Genomic DNA, 5100 nt, shown 5'->3' with positions numbered 1-5100 from the left:
GTAAGAAAAAATATAATAATTATAAGATTATTGAGACCCTTGTACATAAATACTACTATTGGTCTTGGTCTGAGAAATATATAAAAATATTTTCTACTCTAGCAATTAACACAAAGATTCAAATTGGAGACAAAGTTTTTGCAGGACAAAATGTGTGTTTATATTGTATGTTACTATTATAGATGGAGTACTTGTGAAAGTTATAGTAAAATATTTGAACTGTAAAATAGAATTTTTATTTAATATTTTGATTTTAACACTGATTACAAGGCACTGGTAATGTTGAAGGGGAAAAAAGCTAAATTAATGAGGTTGTTTTTTGTTAAGCCATAAGGGGAAAAAAGCTAAATTAATGAGGTTGTTTTTTGTTAAGCCATAAATAAATGCGATTGCATTTGTTTTGTTGAAGGACGGGTCATCTTCCCTACGCCACTAGATGGCTCTCTCGAATCAGAAATTGAGTCTCCACCTGAGCCATGTTCTGTGCCGGCTTAACCCATTCAATGCGGAGGTCCTACCCAGACATTGGTTTGATTTTACTTGGATTTGGGATCACAACGGGCACACACTTGAGACCTGACTGCTTTGCTGCATTTGGACTTTTCAATAACTTTCTTATGACAAATGTAAAATGCTTTCTAAATAATTGCTACAATCAATGATCAAACACAAGGTCTGTACACAGTCCGATAATAAAATGCCTTTAAAAAACATGGAAATGGTTCCTGTCGAAATTATGAGCTCATTTTGTATTATATGCAGACGCTGGGACCCTGCCAAGAGTTCTGGGCCCCATAAAAATAATAACTTTGGCCCTCAAAGCTATGGTATGTGTGTGGAAAAAGTGCGGGTGAGTATCAGGCAAAGTTTTGTTTTAATCGAAAATTTCACTATTCCTCCTGGAGAAAAGCTGCATGTGTGTGTTTTAAATATTTTTTTATGGCATTTCTGCCTTATTAGATATTATAATATGGAGAGCGACAGGACAAATGGCAGAGTGATAACATGCAGCTGCATTGAAAGTCATGACGTAAGGTGTACACCCTTAACGCACGGAAGAACATTGTGTGTGTGTGTGTGTGTGTGTGTGTGTGTTTTTTTTTTCTTGCAGGTCTATCGTTATGAGGGCCCAAGTCCGTTTTGGAACTTCAGAAGTGACGACCACTCAGTAGTGTGAGTATGTGGCTAAGTCCGAACTTATACTGTAAAATTCTGAGTTCTACATTAAATCTGAGAGTGTATAAATGAAACCTTTGTACCCTACCCTCAGACTTAAATAATCACTCAGGCTTTTACTGTGTATCTGTACAATTCCAGATACAAATTCCACATGATGTGCTGGCGGTGGCCGGTGGCATGCGAGCCTTCCTTCCGGATGGAGGTCCACTATTCATAGACGAGAGTCCCGCGTCCGAGTACCATCCCAGGGCAAAGTTAGCAGGGCACTCCGAGGACCAGGGAGTCAGCCGGGGGTCACTTTCCCAGCCAGCCAGGGAGGCAGGGACCCAGGAGTCGGGACCTCCTCTGAGGGCGTCCATCTGAGGCCTAATCCACAGGAAATACAGGCAGGTCCACCCCAACCCCCCACCCACCCTCATCCTCTTTCTCTCTCTCTCTATTCCACTCAACCCTCCGTCCCATCCATTCATCCATCCATCTCTACTCCCCCCCCCCCCCTAGCAGGCCAGAAAAGCCCCGTAAATTCAAAGCATCTGTACGGAGCAGGGGCCAATCCAAAGGCCGCGCTTCTCAGAGCCCGCGCAGATGAAATTTTGTTCTTTGCACGAAAAAATTACTTGCGGGGGTAGAGAACAAAACACAAAATAAAGTAAAGCAAACAGAGGAGAAGATCAAGGCGGAGCGTAGACGCGGGGTAAGACGCTGGTCATCAGAGATCTGTGTTCCTAAGAGGAATGTAATATTATGTCCTTTATGACTCCAACCTTTGCCGTTCTTAACAACAACAGCCTGTTTCAAGGGGTTTATTCCCTTCAAGGGATACCTTGACTTTATTTTATTTTTTTGGTTGCGTCTCTTCACCAAGAAATTGCAAGAAAAAAAACTTTCTACAGATTGCCCTTTCAGTTGTCCTGAAAATGGCCTCTTAAGACAAATGTATATTTTATCCTGTGACGAAATTACCTTTAATATAGATTAGTCTGTGTTCCCTATGCAGATATTGCTTGAATAAATCATAGCATAACCACGATTTAAACTAAAATGGGAATGTCAATTTATCCCTTTAAGCACATTGTCCCAATATATGATTAGCTACATGTCGGAATGCAATTAGATTGGGTTCATAGTTTTAGTTGGGTGATGTGTGCCAGGTTTTAGAAGTTGATGAATAAAAAGAGAAGGCAGCTCTGCATTTTTATGTGTTGTAAAAGTTTTGCGTGATTTTGGAGTTTGGAGTGTCTAATAAATGTTAAATGTCCAACTAACAGAAAGACAGACATCCCTATCACTATGCAACATAATGCGAGTGCTAAAACCTCCTCCCACAATTTCATATAGCTTATGCTACATATATGAAAGCTATGAAAGCCAGATTTACCTCTGTAAGCACTGCTCTGGCAATATTTCCGCATAGTCCTATTTGAGTTGCATTAAATAGTGCAAAGTTCTTTCCTGTTGTTGGAGAGGGGCAGGTAGTCGATGAGGGCCGGCATTCCCAGAACATTTTCAGTTCCAGGAGCTCAGAATAGATGCACACTAAGCCATGGAGCCCCATTTGATTAGACCTGGTCCACTGGAGTGCTGTAGGAGAAGGCTGTGCTATGATCTGTTACAAAATTGCAAAACTCCTCATGTTTCAGGATTTAACAGTAGGCTCTACACAGTGAGAGTGAAGCAAGTCAAGGAATAAGGTCATCTTCTCATAAGCCTACACTGGTTCATTGTGACAGAACATAAAATGAGTTAATTATTGTACATTTCATTTTGGGGGCCCACAGGGATCCATTCAAGGACCCTTGAGAGACACCAGAGCTCACTTTGACAAAAACTGAGCTTTCAGTTACATCTCATGTTAAAATAAGTTTACAATACAGAATCCTGCCTAAGCCTGGCAGTAAAGTGACTTTTCACATTTCAAATATAGCAGCTGTGAAGGATATTTGTGGATGCGGTAGCATGTTGGTGTGCCTGTCAATGAAGTTTAAACAAGTAGTCTTTGGTTGCTTTTGGTCAGCGCCTGCTGTGATGTGGTGAGAGACAAAGTCACATGAGATCCTTGACAAATTCCGAGAACTCAAAGGATAGATTTATGCGAGAACCTAGAAAATCTAATTTCTGACCTTATTTGACCCACATTAGACAGTATGTAAAAACGTTTTATTTTATTTTAATCTTGGTCTATGTCAGACCTGGGTCAAATAGCACTTGCAAATTGCCTTTGTTTCAATGTACCTTCAGCACCAGATGTTTGTTTATTGTATAATGACTATTCAGATAGTATCACATATAGACATACGGTATATGTGACTAAACAGTGTCACATAAGTTAAGCAAGCAATGAAGAACTGTAAAGTAAAATCATTTCATTTTCTTTTTATGTTGTTATATTACTCTGACTCTGCTCCAAGTCAGCATAGAAAATAAATTCTGTGAACTGTTTCCCCCCAGATCTTTATCCTACTGTAATCCACATACTTATAATCAACCAATCAACCTTATCTTTGATCATTCTGACAAAAAAAAATCACCATATATTCGCTTGTATTTTGCTGACTTTTCCTAACTCCTTCACCGCATGACGTTGCTGCTCACTGCCAATATGGCATTACGAGCGACTTTCCTTTCAATCAAAGCTAAACCTACAGCACGGGGGCTACTTCTGTTGTGGCTTACATGGATAGAAGTAGCTGTCCTGACGTCCAACATGGCTGTCCGCTCCATGCTCACAAGTGCTATGTCTTGCCTGATTTATGGTAACTCCTATATTTTATTGAATGGTTGCACAACATGATTTGATTCCAATTCCAAGCTATGCATTCATTTTGTGTGTGTGTGTGTGTGTGTGCGCGCGCATGTGTTCCCTGGCCATGTGGCCTGCTAATTAGAGTGTGATTCCTTGTTGTGTATTACTCCGGATAGTTAACCACTCTTAAGCCCTATTTTATACTTTGGCTCGGGATAAATAGCCGATACAATGCATCATGTTGCAACATGATGCATTGTATGATTGTAGATTATTACTATTTTCACTATTTTCTGAAGTTTAAAAAAGATTGCACCTATGATGACTTGCCCAGGTTCAAAGTGGTTAATTGCCTAAAATGCTAAAAATTGAAGAAGTAATAATCAATTTTCTCATAATGTTACAGTAAAGCGAAGCCAGGTCTGCTCCTATAGTATTTCCCACTATAACTCCATGTCCCATAATCCCATGATCCACAGCCATTAAACAAGGCTAAAGAAGGGATATCTAACGGCTACCAGGGGCTGGGAGGGAGTGGCACCCATTCACACCATGTCGGTTTCAATCCACAAGTCCTTATTGAGCCTGTGTGACTGGGGGCTGCGGTCTGCAAGTGTCAGAAGATGAATTAGTATCGACATGGAGGGCTGCCTCCTCTGCCACTCTCCTGCCACCTCTGAAGGGTTACGTCCAATCCCGGCCCGGCCACATCACGCTGTTGGGCCTTTTAATGCAGGAAACCTGATCTCCCGGTGCCTTTTGATGGGCTGATTCCCCGGCTTAGGAGAATAAATTAAATTCAATCCCCCCGCCTATAGGCCTCAGCTGCAACGGAGAGGCATGGTGATTTAGCATTTTCATCTGTGGAGCTCAGAGGGGCCAACTTTACCCTCCTTTGTGCCTGCTATCCACTCCACATCAACCTTGTCTGACAGCATGCACGAAAACATAAAGTTGTTTGGGAGAAAAAATATAAAAGTTTTTTTTTAGCGGCCGTAATGATGTGTGAGTCAGGGTTGACGGTCGCCGCTGTCGAATGGGACGGGGACAGGGGTTGGAGGAGAGGAATAATTGCTGCCCTCTTGGCTTGGCTTTGGAGAGGGAGAGGAAGGCAGAGGATGCCTGGCTCAGCCGTAGAACACCCGACTCTCTCAGGATTCCAGCATTCTAACAGACAG

Source organism: Gymnoscopelus braueri (genome assembly GCF_963280865.1).
Source record: "Gymnoscopelus braueri genome assembly, chromosome: 8".
Lineage (NCBI taxonomy): Eukaryota > Metazoa > Chordata > Actinopteri > Myctophiformes > Myctophidae > Gymnoscopelus > Gymnoscopelus braueri.
This window is presented reverse-complemented; position numbering follows the sequence as displayed.